At 44.3% G+C, this 16642-nt stretch overlaps 1 non-coding gene across 1 annotated transcript; it reads right to left on the bottom strand.

The window, feature by feature from the left end:
- Positions 1-1945: 1945 nt before the first annotated feature.
- On the bottom strand, positions 1946-2052 carry LOC136170053 (U6 spliceosomal RNA). Its single transcript, XR_010663511.1, has one exon. It is a non-coding gene; the product is annotated as a U6 spliceosomal RNA (small nuclear RNA).
- Between the last annotated feature and the right edge of the window lie 14590 nt (positions 2053-16642).

Raw genomic sequence — 16642 nt, 5'->3', positions numbered from 1 at the left:
GCCTTGGAAATGAACAGAGATCATTCTGCTGTTTTTGGGATTGCACCCAAGTATTCCATTTCGGACTCCTTTGTTGACTGTGAGGGCTACTCCATTTCTTCTAAGGAATTCTTGCCCATAGTAGTAGATAAAATGGTCATCTGAATTAAATTTCCCCATTCCAGTCCATTTTAGTTCACTGATTCCTAAAATGTCAATGTTCACTCTTGCTATCTCCTGTTTGACGACTAATTTACCTTGTTTCATGGACCTAACATTCCAGGTTACTATGCAATATTGTTCTTTATAGCATGGACTTCACTTTCTTTTTTTTTCTTTGGTGCTAAGCTTTTTTTTTTTTTTTTCCATTTATTTTTATTAGTTGGAGGCTAATTACTTTAAAATATTGCAGTGGTTTTTGTCATACATTGACATGAATCAGCCATGGATTTACATGTGTTCCCCATCCTGCCTGATCCCCCTTCCCTCCTCCCTCCCCATCCCATCCCTCTGGGTCTTCCCAGTGCACCAGCCCTGAGCGCTTGTCTCACGCATCCAACTTGGGCTGGTGATCTGTTTCACCCTTGATAGTATACTTGTTTCAATGCTGTTCTCTCAGAACATCCCACCCTTGCCTTCTCCCACAGAGTCCAAAAGTCTGTTCTGTATATCTGTGTCTCTTTTTTTGTTTTGCCTATAGGATTATCATTACCATCTTTCTAAATTCCATATAAATGCGTTAGTATACTGTATTGGTCTTTATCTTTCTGGCCTACTTCACTCTGTGTAATGGGCTCCAGTTTCATCCATCTCATTAGAACTGATTCAAATGAATTCTCTTTAATGGCTGAGTAATATTCCATGGTGTATATGTACCACAGCTTCCTTATCCATTCGTCTGCTTATGGGCATCTAGGTTGCTTCCATGTCCTGGCTATTATAAACAGTGCTGTGATGAACACTGGGGTGCACGTGTCTCTTTCAGACCTGGTTTCCTCAGTGTGTATACCCAGGAGTGGGATTGCTGGGTCATATGGCAATTCTATTCCAGTTTTTTAAGGCATTTCCACACTGTTCTCCATAGTGGCTGTACTAGTTTGCATTCCCACCAACAGTGTGAGAGGGTTCCCTTTTCTCCACACCCTCTCCAGCATTTATTGTTTGTAGACTTTTGGATAGCAGCCATTCTGACTGGTGTGTAATGGTACCTTATTGAGGTTTTGATTTGCATTTCTCTGATAATGAGTGATGTTGAACATCTTTTCATGTGTTTGTTAGCCATCTGTATGTCTTCTTTGGAAAAATATCTGTTTAGATCTTTGGCCCATTTTTTGATTGGGTCATTTATTTTTCTGGAATTGAGCTGCAGGAGTTGCTTGTATATTTTTGAGATTTATTCTTTGTCAGTTGCTTCATTTGCTTTATTTTCTTCCATTCTGAAGGATGGAAGAAACTTGCTTATAGTTTCCTTTGTTGTTCAAAAGCTTTTAAGTTTAATTAGGTCCTATTTGTTTATTTTTGCTTTTATTTCCAATATTCTAGGAGGTGGGTCATAGAGGATCTTGCTGTGATTTATGTCGGAGAGTGTTTTGCCTATGTTCTCCTCTAGGAGTTTTATAGTTTCTGGTCTTACATTTAGATCTTTAATCCATTTTGAGTTTATTTTTGTGTATGGTGTTAGAAAGTGTTCTAGTTTCATTCTTTTACAACTGGTTGACCAGTTTTCCCAGCACCACTTGTTAAAGAGGTTGTTTTTTCTCCATTGTATATTCTTGCCTTCTTTGTTGAAGATAAGGTGTCCGTAGGTTCGTGGATTTATCTCTGGGCTTTCTATTCTGTTCCATTGATCTATATTTCTGTCTTTGTGCCACTACCATGCTGTCTTGATGACTATGGCTTTGTAGTAGAGCCTGAAGTCAGGCAGGTTGATTCCTCCAGTTCCATTCTTCTTTCTCAAGATGGCTTTAAAAATATGGAATGCTTCATGAATTTGCATGTCACCCTTGCGCAGGGGCCATGCTAATCTTCTCTGTGTCATTCCACTTTTAGTATATGTGCTGCCAAAGCGAGCACAGACTTTACTTTCATCATGAGTCACATTCACAGCTGGGCATCATTTCACTTTGGGTCCTGTCTCTTCATTCTTTCTGGAGTTATTTCTCCACTCTTCTCCAGTAGAATATTGGGCACCTACCAACCTGGGGAGTTCATCTTTCAGTGTCATGTCTTTTTGCCTTTTCATACTACTCACTGAGTTCTCAAGACACGAATACTGAAGTGGTTTCCCATTCCCTTCTCCAGTGGATCATTTTTTGTCAGAACTCTCCACCATGACCCACCTGTCTTGGGTGGCCCTACATGGCATGGCTCATAGTTTCATTGAGTTAGGCAAGGCTGTGGTCCCTGTGATCAGTTTGATTAGTTTCCTTTGATTGTGGTTTTCATTCATTCTGCTCTCTTGTGGATAAGGATAAGAGATTTATGGAAGCTTGCTGATGGGGGAGACTGACTTGGAGGGGAAACTGGGTCTTATTCTGATGGGTGGGGCCATGCTCAGCAAATCTTTAATCCAATTTTCTGTTGATAGGCGGGGCTGTATTCCCCCCTGTTGTTTGACCTGAGACAAACGATGGTGGAGGTAATGAAGATAATGGCAACCTCCTTCAAAAGGTCCCTTGCACACACTGTCACACTCAGCATCCCCCACCCTGCAGCAGGCCACTGCTGACCCACTCCTCCGCCAGAGACTCCTGGACACACACAGGCAAGTCTGGATTAGTGTCTGTGGGGTCACCGCCCCTTTCTCCTGGGTCCTAGTCACACAAGGTTTTGTTTATACCCTCCAAGAGTCTGTTTCCCCAGTCCTGTGTGAGTTCTGTAATCAAATCCCATCGGCCTCCAAAATCAGATTCCCGGGCATTCTCAGTCCCTTTGTCAGATCCCCAGGTTGGGAAATCTGTTGTGGGTCCTGGAACTTTCTTAACAGTGCAAGAATTTCTTTGGTATAATTGTTCTGCAATTTGTGGGTCATCTGCTCTACGATGGGATTAATGGCGACCTCCTCCAAGAGGGCTTATGCCACAGGCTGTGTGACCCAGGTGATTAAGAACCAGGTGTGTGACCCAGCATGAGAATAAAGAAAAACAAAAGGAAGGAAAATATTGCCTAGCTTATCCCCTCAAATGTCCCTGGATGCTAGCTGATCCCTGGAACCAGAGTAGGTTTCAGTCCCAAGGCTGGACTGGGTTGGGGGTGACACATGTGGTAGGGTGCCCTGCACTGAGACCCCTCTTAAGCATGAACTGTCTCGTTCACCCCGTGCACTCTGATGGTGCCACGACCGTCTGGCCTCAAGGACCAGGGTCAAGTCACCAAGTATCCAGATCCGTAGGGCTGGGGCCCCCAGCTGAAGCCTCCTTCCCGAGCGTGCAGCCTCCTAGGCACCTCAACAGGGAGGGATGTCCCAGGTATGGGTGATTCTGGAGGGGAGAGGTGAAGGTTCGGGGGAAGAGAGTGAGACACAAGCCCTTGGGTGTTTGCTCTGCACACTCCACACTAATTCACAGCCCAGGAAGCTGACTTCCCCTGAGGCTGTGCTTACAGGTGACCACTGGAAAAACCATAGCTTTGACTAGATGGACCTTTGTTGGCAAAGTAATGTCTCTGCTTTTTAATATGCTGTCTAGGTTGGTCACAGCTTTTCTTCCAAGGAGCAAGCATCTTTTAATTTCACAGCTTCAGTCACCATCTGCAGTGATTTTGGAGCCCCCCAAAGTAAAGTCTCTCCTTGTTTCTATTGTTTCCCCATCTATTTGCCACGAAGTGATGGGACTGGGTGCCATGATCTTAGTTGTCTGAATGTTGAGTTTTAAGCCAACTTTTTCACTCTCCGCTTTCACTTTCATCAAGAGGCTCTTTAGTTCTTCTTCACTTCCTGCCATAAGGGTGGTGTCATCTGTATATCTGAGGTTATTGATATTTTCCCCAGCAATCTTGATTCCAGCTTGTGCTTCATCCAGCCTGACATTTCACATGATGTACTCTGCATATAAGTTAAATAAGCAGGGTTTCCAGTAGTCATGTGTGGATTTGAGAGTTGGACCATAAAGAAAGCTGAGCGCTGAAGAATTGATGCTTTTGAACTGTGAGAGTCCCTTGGACTGCAAGGAGATCCAACCAGTCTATTCTAAGGGAAATCAGTCCTGAATATTCACTGGAAGGACTGATGTTGAAGCTGAAACTCCAATACTTTGGCCACCTGATTCGAAGAACTGACTCATTGGAAAAGACCCTGATGCTGGGAGAGGTTGAGGGCAGGAGGAGAAGGGGCCGACAGAGGATGAGATTGTTGGATGGCATCACTGACTCGATGGGCATGAGTTTGAGTAAACTCCGGGAGTTGGTAATGGACAGGGAGGCCTGGCGTGCTGCGATTCATGGGGTCACAAAGAGAGTTGGACACGACTGAGCTGCTGAACTGAACTGAACTGGTTCCAGGTGGAAGCAGAGATGAGCATGAAGAAGTGCTTTCACCTTGTGGACATTTCCTATAACTACAAGTTGCGCACCTGTGCTTACTGGCACCTCCAAGTCCCAAGGCCTGCGGAACTGTTAATGACAGCTGCCCTCAGGAAAGAACCTGGGGTGAGTACTGCAGAAATCAGTTCCAAACACAACCGACTTTCAAGAGGCCAATTGCAAACATAAATTTCCCCACACCCTTTCAGGAAGATAACCCTAAGCAGTCATAGGACAAGATGTTCAGCATTGCTAATTTTTACAGGAGGAATACTAATCAAATGGACAACAAGAAACCACATTCCATCTGACAGAATGGCCATCCTGCCTTCTGCAAACCCTAAATGGGGGAGAGGGCTGGGATGATCCAACCCTCCTGCAAGTTTCAGGGGAACGGAAATTGGAAACAACCCCTGAAAGAATAGCCTCCACTGGCCAGAACAAAAAAATTCAAGAGACCAAAGCCTAGGATTTTAATACCCATGCCTGGGCCAATGTTATGAAAAACCATCATTCAAAATGACACATGCACCCCAATGCTCACTGCACTGCTACTTCCAAAAACCAGAACACAGAACCAAGGAAAGGTTCATCAAAAATTAAATGGTTGTATATTATCTAGGGTGAAACAGATCACCAGCCCAGGTTGGATGCATGAGACAAGTGCTTGGGCCTGGTGCACTGGGAAGACTCAGAGGGATCGGGTAGAGAGGAAGGTGGTAGGGGGGATCAGGATGGGGAATACATGTAAGTCCATGGCTGATTCATGTCAATGTATGACAAAACCCACTACAATATTGTAAAGTAATTAGCATACAACTAATAAAAATAAATGAAAAAAAATTAAATGGTCAATAAATGTGGTACTTATATACAATAGGCTACTACTCAGATATGAAAAACTGCCACTGAAATTATGCAATTATGATACTTCTCCCCACAAGAGGAGGATTATACAAAATGTGAACTCAGCAACAGAGGAAGGTAAAGCATATGATGTCTCTTCTAGGCACTATTAAAAAGAGATACATGGGAAGTAATTAAAAACACACAATGAGGCTCTCAGATTAAAACACAAAGCAGGGATTAAAAAAAATATGGCAGGGGAATGGCCACAGATGATTTAGAAGTTGGTTCTAATGTATGCACAGAACTCTATCTGTGTCCAACTCGATGGACATGAGTTTGAGCAAGCTCCAGCAGTTGGTGAAGGACAGGGAAGCCTGGCGTGCTGCAGTCCATGGGGTTGCAAAGAGTTGGACACAGCTGAGCGACTGAACAGAATCCACAAGGATTACCTCCCTCCTTCCTTCCTCCTTCCATGCAAATAGACACAGAAATATTTATCACTAACAAATACATAGAACTCTGTCTCTAATCCGTAATCCACAAAGACCATCATTTGCTCCTTCCATGATTCAGAAACACTGGATCTCTACCAGTTACTCCACAGGAACCTGGTGTTCAACACAGAGAACTTGACTCCACTTTGTTCAATCACGTCTACGGCAAAAGAACCAAAGGTACAAATACGCTTTATTTATCGATAATAACTGAATCAGTCTGTTGTCCTCTGAGGACATGCAAAATCTGCAAATTTACTATACTTCAGCGGGGCATCAGCATGAGATAAAGGAACAGAGCGGGGAGAAAAGTAATGCCTGTGTATTCTCTCCACCCTCCCTGACCTGCATACCACCTGATCACTGGAACCAGAGCAGGCCTGATTCCCAGGGCTGGACAGGGATGGGTTTGACACAGCCTGGCAAGGAGCCCTTCATTGAAACCTTCCCTCATCGATGTCCCTTTTAGGCCATATTAGGAAACAAAGAGATACAGGGGCAGTGATTTAAGGCACAAAGAGAGGCTCTGAGGTGTTGTTTTTACTGCGTGTGTGCTCAGTCATGTCCGGCCCTTTGTGACCTCAGGGGCTATATAGCCTGGCAGGCTCCTCTGTTCATGGGTTCTCCAGGCATGGATACTGGAGTGGGTTGCCATTTCCTCCTCCAGAGGATTGTTCTGACCCAGGGATCAAACCCACGTGTCCTGTATTGGTAGGCGGAACCGTCACCACTAAGCCACCTGGGAATCTCTAGAGATTCAAACACAAATCAAATTTAAGAAAAAAAGGAGACAACCAGGCATGAATTTAAGTCAGAACTAATCTGTACATAGAAATCTGTATGTGTAACAGATAAAATTACGTAGATTATTTCCTCCCTTCCTTCTACATATGCACTGAAGTCTGTATCTCTATTAGATCATCCACAAGGATTTTCTCCTTCCTTCCTTTCTTTTGTGCACATTTACACAGGATTATTTATCTCTAACTTATGCAAGGAAATTTATCGCTGTTATAGATAATCCACAAGGACTATCTCCTTCCTTCTTTCCTTGCACCTATACAAAAGATTTGCTTCTCTGTTACTTCCCAGAGACTTGATGTTCACCACAGAGAGCTCACTCTACCTTGTTCCATAATCTCTATGGCAAAAGAATAAAAAAATGCAACTCTGTGGATGTATATTTCATAACTGAATCAGTCCGTTGTACACTGAGGACAAGAACAAAATACACTGGTCTATACTTCAGCATAGCATCAGCATGAGATTAAAGAAAAATAAAAGGAAAGGAAGTAATGCCTAGTTTATTCCCTCCAACCTCTCTGACTTGAGATGCTATCCGATCCCTGGAAGCAGAGTAGATCTGAGTCCCAAGGCTGGACTTGCAGTGTTGACACAGCCCGGCGTTTGCCCTGCACTGAGACCCCTCTTATACCTGAACCTTCTGGTTCGCCCTGTGCACCCTGATGACGGTGCCACGACCGTCTGGCCACGAGGACCAGGTAAAGTCACCAAGTATCCAGATCCACGGGGCTGGGGTCCCCAGCTGAAGCTTCCTTCCTGAGAGTGCAGCCTCCTAGGCACCGCAGCAGGGAGGGGTGTCCCAGGTACGTATGATTCTGGAGGAGGGAGGTGAAGTTGCAGGGAGAAGAAATAGTGAGACACAAGCCCCTGGGTGCTTGCTCAGCACATTCCACACTAATTCACAGCCCGGGAAGCTGACTTCCCCTAAGGCTCTGGTTCTAGGTGGAAGCGAAGATGGGCATGAAGACGTGCTGCCGCCTTGTGGACATTGCTGTAACTACAACTTTAGCAGCTGCGCTTCTGGCACCTCCAAGTCACAGGCCTGTGGGGCTGTCAATGACAGCTGCCCTCAGAAAAGGACCTGGGGCGATTATTGCAGAAATCAACTGCAAACACAACCGGCTTTGACGAGGCCAATTACAAGGTAAATTCTCCATACACCCTTTAAGGTAAAGAAAAAAAGAATAAATATCCCCAAATGGCCAGAGAACAAAATGTTCTATATCCCTAAATATGACAGGGTAAGTGCCAATCAAAGTGACAGCAAGAGGTCAAATCTCACCTCAGAATGGCCATACTCACAATTCTACAAACAATAAATGTGGGCAACAGCTAGGAGAAGAGTGAACCCCCCTAACATGGCCATTGGAATAGACATTAGCAACAGCTACTAGAAAGTTTGTTTGTCTGCATGCCAGAAAATAAGATTTCAAGAGAGGGCAGCCCATGATCTGACATACCCTCATCTGGGCCTATATCCTGAGAAAACCATCATTCAAAAAGACACATTTACCCCACATTCACTGCAGCACTACTTATTATAGCCAAGACATAGAACCAGCAAGATATCTCTGAACAGAATAAAAGTTAAAGAAGATGTGGTGCATATATACGATGGAGTATTACTCAGCCATGAAAAGAGGCCACTGAAATTATGAAATTATCCCAGTAATAATCACAAAGATAGACCTTGGAGGAATATAGTCTAGGCGAACTTGGCCAGACAGAGAAAGGAAAAAACGTATGATGTCCCTTCTAGGCAAAATAAAAAAATAGATACAAAGGAACAAATTTACACCACAAAAGTGACTCTGAGAATTCAAATGCAAATAGAATGTTCCAAGAAAACGTGAAAAAACAAGGCTGAATTAGTAGGTCAGGGCTAACATATACCCAGAAATCTGTATCTGTAATAACAAATCTCTGTCCTTTCTTTCTTCCAAATAGACAGAAATTTGTACCTCTAACATATACAGAGAAATCTCTATCTGTAATGGATAATGCAAAATCATTATTTCCTTCCTTCCCACCACATATACACAGAAATCTGTATCTCTAATAGATTCTCAGGAAGAGCCTGATATTCAACCCAGAGTACTTTGTTCAACCTTCTACAATAACCTCTACGGGAAAAGAATCCAAAAAAGAACAGACAAGCTGTATGTTTATGTCATTAGTGAATCACGTGGTTGTACCCTGAAGACAAGCACAAAACTGCAAATTGACTATACTCGGACACAAAACAGGCATGAGACTAGAGAAAAGGAATAGAAAGCAATGCCTATCCCCTCCCACCTCCCTGACGGGCTGCGCTCCCATTCCGGGAGCCTGAGCAGGCTTGGGTCTCATGTCTGGACTCATCTGGGGTCGAGGCAGCCAGGTTGAGACACCAAAATTTTAATAGAGTTGGGCAACCTTGCAATTTTGGCTCCACTATGTACAACAGCCAAGACAGAAAAGCAAGTTAGTTGTGGAAGCACAGGTGAAGGGATACACAACGGGGTAGGGTACGTGTACACAGTGCGATACATCTCACCCATAAAGAAGGAGGAAAAAGTGCCCAGATCAGCTGAAGGAAAGAAAGTGGAGATGATCATTCCAAGTGAAGTAAGGGAGAGAGGGAGAGACTAATCCCACAGTATATCGCTTCTCGGTGTGATCTACAGATGGATACAAGTGAACTTACAGCCTGGAGACACAGGCTCACCGACTTAGAAAAGAAGCTTCTGGTCACTAAGATGTAAGGATGAGGGGCATGGAGAAATGAGGTGCTTCAGACTAATACATGCACACTTCTGTTGATTAAACAAGTGAGAAGGACCCACCATGTAACAGAAGGAAACATACTCCACGCTCTGTATTAACCTATAAAGGAAAAACCCCAACAAATCACATAGTCATATTTCACTATGTAGAAGTGAAACAGTTTGTCATAGAAGGAAAAGGAAAAAACAAAACACTCACAAGGTTGTAATTCACCTGTATGCTCCAGCTCAAATGATGGGATGAAGACAGATAAAACGGAAAGGATATCCCGACTCTCTTCCCCTCAAGGCATCGTGACTTGTGGTGTCACATCCCTGGAGCCCGATTGGATTGGGTGCCAAGGCTGGAGTGTCCTGGGGCAGAGCAAGCTGGGAGCATGCAGCAGGAGGTGTGTCCCTGAAATGAACCTGGAGTTCCTGTTTCCCCCTGGAGAGACCCCCACCTCCAGATACAAGCGGAATAAATTAAGAGATTGGAAGTAACACACACACACACACACACACACACACACATATCAATTAGAGGGTTGAAAAGTACCTACTGGAAAAAAAAAATATAAAGTACCTACTGAACAACATAGGGAAGTTTACTGAACACACTGTAATCGCCTATATGCAAAAAAGAACCCGAAAGAGAATAAGCATCTATGTATAACTGAATCAAGTTCCTGAAACAAACACATCAGAAATCCACTCTATTCCAGCAGAAAATAACAAGGAATTTACAAGGAAAAAAAAGAAAAAAAAAAACAAACAAAAAAAGCATGCGGCATGAGGACGTGCTGCCCCCTTGTGGCCATTTTCTGTAATAACACCATGGAGAGCCGCGCTGTTGGGCATTTAATATTCACAAGGATCCAGGGAGTGTAAGTAAACAACAGCTGCCCTCGAAAAATGTCCTAAGGGTTGTCATCGAAAAGAATCCAAAAGAAGGCAGGCCAATTTTGGAAGAAGCCAATTTCAAGATGTAAGTTTAATTCACAGTCTTTCAAAAAATCACATGAAAAAATGTCAACATCACTAAACATTAGAGAAATACAAATCCAAGCTACAGCAATTTTCACATCACACTGGTCAGAATGGCCATGGCCAAACACTCTACAATCAATGCTAGAGGGGGTGTGGAGAGAAGGGAGCCCTCCTGCAGCCTTCTTCACAATCACATAGTACGTCCAATAGGGAGAATAGTATGGATGTTCATTTCAAAAATAACACAGAAGTACCTTAGGACCCAGCAATCCAATACCTGGAAGTAAATCCAGACAAAACCTAAAATTTAAAAGCATGGGTAACCCTCGATCTCGGTGCCACTAGCCAAGACATGAAAGCAGGCTAATCGGAGAAGCACAGATGAGTGGATACAGAAGATGGGGACACGCACAGGGCAATATCACTCAGCCATAAAAAGGATGACATCATGCCCTGTCCAGCAACAAGGAAGTAGAGAGGATCGTAAAAAGCGAAGTCAGACAAAGAAGGACAACTATCATATGGTATCACTTTGAGGTAGAGTCTAAAAATGGACACAAATGAACTTCTTTACCAAATAGAAAGGGGCTCGACATAGCAAAGCACCTTATGGTTACCAACAAGGAAAGGCGGTGTGGTGAGAAATGAGCATGGCTCAGCTGGTAAAGAATCCACCTGCAATGCAGAAGACACCGGTTTGATTCCTGGGTCGGGAAGATCCCCTGGAAAAGCGAAAGGCTACCCAGTCCAGCATTCGGGCCTGGAGAATTCCACAGAGTATACGGCTCATGGGGTCGCAAAGAGTCAGACATGACTGAGCGACTTTCATTTTCAAAAGAACATAACACACACTACTCTTTATAAAATTGTCAGTGAGGACCCTTAATCAACACCACATAGTAAACTATATGGGAAGGGAACCCAGAAAAGGACATGTCTACATCTATGCAAAGGGAGTCATATCTAAAACAAAGATCAAAAAAAATCCTAAAACATCATTAAGTCACCTATATACCAATATGAAATACAAATTACAAAAAGAGAATGTCGACTTTATTCCCCTCAGGCCTCGGTGACCTGGGCTGCTGGCACATCCCTGAAGCCTGGGCAGGCTTGGTTCCCAAGGATGGACTGTTTTGGGGATGATGGAGCTAGGGAGGATGTACCAGCCAATGAGCCCTGCCCCGTGGACCTGGCGTGCCTGTTCCCCTCTGCACGGGCCCACAACCTCCAGATCCAGGGGGTCCTCCTGCAGTGAAACTATGCCTACTGCTCCCGAAGGATGTGGAGCGTCTGGACTGAAAGAGCTTTGAAAAGCCTCGTGGGCTCCATGTCTCCTGGTATTGGGGTTCCCACCTCCAGCCTCCTTCCTTGGGGTTTCCCCACCTATGGATGAAAGTACCCTCTACATAGTGGTGTTAAAGGAACTGGGATTTGTCCAGGGGATGGGGGAAGGAAGAAGGAATGGGACACAAGCCTTGGGTGTTTCTCCTGTCACTTTCCACTCTGACAATCCAGGAACAGGACTTTCCCTAAGGCTCTGGTGCCCCCAGTAAGCAGAGTTGGGCATAAAGACATGCTGCCCTGTAGCCATTTCCCATAACAACAACCTTGAAACCATTGCTGACGGGGCCTGCAGGGTTGTAAATAAAACACACCTGCCCTCAAGAAATGTCCTAGGGGAGGTCATTGGAAAAATATTCAAAATAGGGCAGGATTTTAAGAAGCCATTTTCAATATGTAAGTTTTAACTCACAGTTTCAAAAAAAAATCACATGAAAGGATGTCAACATTGCTAAATATGAGGGAAATGCAAATCAAAACTTCAACGAGTTATCACCTCACACTGGTCAAAATGGTCACAGGTAGATACTTTGCAAACAATAAATGCTGCAGAGGGGGTGGAGGAAAGAGAGTCCTCCTACACTGATGCTGGGAATGGAAAATGGGAGCACCCACTGTGGAGGACACTGGGCAGAAGAAAGAATGAAATTAGAAAACTCCTAATGCTGCACACAAAAATAAACTGCAAGTAGATTAAGGGCCTAAATAAACGGACAGATACAATGAAACTCATAAGGAAAAAAGCAGAACACACATCGACATACAATGCAGCAAGTTCTTTTTTGATCCACCTCGTAGAATCAGGACAAATAAAACAAACAAACAAATGGGACCTAGTAAACATTTAAAGCATTTGCACAACAAAGGACACCTGCAGTGAAAAAAAAAAGACAACCCTCAGAATGGAAAAAATTCTTGCAAACGAAGATATCCAGGGGAATTTGACTCCAACACATACAAACAACTCCTACAGAGCAATATCAAAAAACAAACAGCATTGAAACAAGTATACTATCAAGGGTGAAACAGATCACCAGCCCAGGTTGGATGCATGAAAGTGCTCAGGGCTGGTGCACTGGGAAGACCCAGAGGGATGGGATGGAGAGGGAGGTGGGAGGGGGGATCGGGATGGGGAACACATGTAAATCCATGGCTGATTCATGTCAATGTATGGCAAAAACCACTACAATCTTGTAAAGTAATTAGCCTCCAACTAATAAAAATAAATGGGAAAAAAAACAACCCAAACAATCCAGTAAAAAATCAGCCAAAGATCTATATGCACATTTCTCCAAAGAAGGCACAGAGATGGCCATAAAGCACATGAAAAGGTGCTTAACATCACTCATTTTTAGAGAAGGAGAAATCAATAGTCCACTGAGGTATCACCTCACATTGGTCAGAATGACCATCTCAAAAAATCCATAGCAATAAACTCTGCAGAAGGTGTGGAGAGAAGGAAACCCTCCCACTGTGGGTGGGAATGTACATGGGTAGATCCACTAGGGAGAACACCATGGAGGTTCTCTAAAGAACCGAGCATTGAAGTACCAAGTGACCCAGCAACCTAGGCATCAGTTCAGTTCAGTTGCTCAGTTGTGTCTGACTCTTTGCAACCCCACAGACTGCAGCATGCCAGGCCTCCCTGTCCATCACCAACTCCCGGAGTTTACTCAAACTCGTGTCCATTGAGTCGGTGATCCCATCCAACCATCTCGTCCTCTGTCGTCCCCTTCTTCTTCCACCTTCAATCTTTCCCAGCATCGGGGTCTTTTCAAATGAGTCATCTCTTGGCATCAGGTGACCTAAGTATTGGAGTTTCAGCTTCAGCGTCAGTCCTTCCAATGAATATTCAGGACTGATCTCCTTTAGGATGGACTGGTTGGATCTCCTTGCAGTCCAAGGGATTTTCAAGAGTCTTCTCCAATAGTACAATTCAAAAGCATCAGTTCTTCAGCGCTCAGCTTTCTTTATAGTCCAACTCTCACATCCATACATGACCACTGGAAAAACCATAGCTTTGACTAGACAGACCTTTGTTGGCAAAGCAATGTCTCTGCTTTTTAATATGCTGTCTAGGTTGGTCATAATGTTTCTTCCACGAAGCAAGCATCTTTTAATTTCATAAGCATTAACATAATTTACCTAGGCATGGATCCAGAAAAAACCAAAAATTTAAAAGATATCTTCACCCCAACAATCATGGCAGCTCTAGGTACAGTAGCCAAGACAGGGAAGCAGCTTAGGTGTACAATGACAGATGAATGGATACAAAGATGGGGTTATACACAATACAATATTGCTCAGAAATAGACAAGGTTGAAATGATGCCATGTCCGGTTACTGGGAAGAAACTAGAGGTGGTCTTACTATGTGAAGTGAGAAAGGGGAAGCATCATAGGATATCATTTCTGGTGGAATCTAAAAATGGATACAAAGACCTTCATTACAAAAGAGAAACAGTCTCACAGACTTGGAAAAGAATCTCACTGTTACCAAAAAAAAAAAAAAAAAGTTGAGAGGGGGCAGGGGGCAACTAGCTGTGTCATATTTATATACGTATCTTAAAACAGGTGCCGAAGGGCTTCTAATAGTAACAAGTCCAACAGGGCTTTAAATGACACCTGCCCTCAAGAAATGTGCTGGGGCAAATCATCAGAAAAGAATTCCAAATTCCCAAAAGGGCCAAGTTTCAAGAAGCCAGATTCAAGAGGTAAATTGTACTCAGAAGGTGTAAAATAATAAAAGCACATGGAAAGATACTCCACATCAATAATGATCAAATCAATGCCAATCAAACTACAATGAGGTGTCACCTCACATAATCACAATGGCCATCATCATGGAAAAGAGCTACAAAAAATAAATACTGCAGAGAATGTACAGAAAAGGGTATCCTTGTACAATCTTGGTGGGAAAGTAAATATCATAGGATATCACACACAAGTGGAATCTATCAATTCATACCAAAAAACTAATTTACAAAATAGAAACAGACTCTCACACTAAGAAAACCAAATTATGATTATCAAAGCAAAGTTAAAAGGGAAGGATAAATTAAGAAGTTTTGAGTTAAAACATACACACTAATATCAAATTGATAATCAATTATCACCTACTGAATAGAACAGGGGACTCTCGTGAACAAACTGTAAGAACCTATATGAGGGATAAAGAGGAAAAAGAATAGATACACACATAGGTAAATCTAATTGAGTTCCTGTATACATAAAACTAACAAAACAATGGAAATTCACTCTGCTCCAGTAAAAAATAAAAATTAAATTACCTCAGCTTGGTGTAGGGGAAACCAGAAACGGGTGACCCCAATGATTAGATATGTGATATGTTGTGACAGTAATGTGACACCCCAAATGTTCTCACTCAGCAGAATACAGAGCAGGAACCCACTCAAAACTGCCTGACCTCAAATGAAAGTGACAAGATGAAGAGAAGGAAAAGGATCACAGGTTAATCAGGGCAACACCCTCAATTCAGAGGCTGGGAATCTCAGAGGGCATGAGACACACAGCAGGTAAAGAGCAGACAGGGGGTCTCCAGGTACAGGGTCCTAACCCACGTGCACGGGGTGAGACCCACACAATCCCCAGGACTGAACCGGGGACACACGGCCACAGTCTCCAAGGCGACACCACCTCCCCAGGCCCGGCACCTGGGGATGCAGGACCCTTGGTCAGGACACCAGGTCTCTGCTGGTTGGACCCCTAAGGTGGAAACGAGGGGGTTCCTGTAGCCTCCTGGGACGGTAGAAAGAAGTGCAGGGTCGGTCTCCTCTCCCCACGTTGTCCCAGAGAAGTCCTCCCCTTTCCCTTTGGTTCTGTGATATTAACTGTTTCTATAGCTGTCATGATCATGCTGAGCGCACTACCTTGGTTCTGGCAGGCTCGGTCCTTTCTTGTCCCGCTGAGGAGCTGAGAAAACACGCCAGACGCAGGGCTGGAAGACGAGGGGCAGGGCTGGTCTCTGCTGAGTAGGACGGTCAACCTGAAGGAGGTCACGGCAGCAACCTCACCTGATCCCATTGGCTTTTTGCCTGATCCATGTGCCCTGCAGTCAATCCATCGGGTGAACCTGCCTCCCTACTCAACCTGAAGGTGATGGAAAATTGGAGTGGTTACCAGGTAGCCCACCTGAGGGGTCTCCATGCCCCAGGGAAGGTGAACCTGGTAGGGGGAGAGACTCAGAGTCTGCCACAGCACTGACCCCTGGGAGGGCCATGGAACCCCCTCAGAGAAGAGCACGTTACCCAGAGAAGCCCACCTCAGCTCCAGGCCCCCGACATCTGAGCTCTGACATTCAGACGCAGGCGCGGAGTTTCCAGGACAGAGGTCAGGCCAGGTCTCTACCCAGGTCTCCAGTCCTAGTGTAGACAGAACAGGGTCAGGCCTAAATGTTCTCATTATAGAAGCACACGGTCTCGTCTAAGCATCATCAGTGTAGACAGGACTTGGAGAGGTCTAAATCCACCATGCAGACAGACCTTCAGTTCAGTTCAGTTCAGTCGCTCAGTCGTGTCCGACTCTTTGTGACCCCATGAACCGCAGCACATCAGGCCTCCCTGTCCATCACCAACTCCCAGAGTACACCCAAACCCATGTCCATCGAGTCAGTGATGCCATCCAACCATCTCATCCTCTGTCGTCCCCTTCTCCTCCTGCCCGCAATCTTTCCCAGCATCAGGGTCTTTTCAAATGAGTCAGCTCTTTGCATCAGGTGGCCAAAGCATTGGAGTTTCAGCTTCAACATGAACACCCAGGACTGATCCCTTTAGGATGGACTGGTTGGATCTCCTTGAAGTCCAAGGGACTCTCAAAAGTCTTCTCCAACACCACAGTTCAAAAGCATCAATTCTTCAGCACTCAGCTTTCTTTATAGTCCAACTCTCACATCCATACATGA

The sequence above is a fragment of the Muntiacus reevesi genome, chromosome 5 (genome assembly GCF_963930625.1).
Source record: "Muntiacus reevesi chromosome 5, mMunRee1.1, whole genome shotgun sequence".
NCBI classification, from domain to species: Eukaryota; Metazoa; Chordata; class Mammalia; order Artiodactyla; family Cervidae; genus Muntiacus; species Muntiacus reevesi.
The sequence above is the reverse complement of the archived record's forward strand: the minus strand, read 5'-3'. Positions and strand labels throughout refer to the sequence as shown.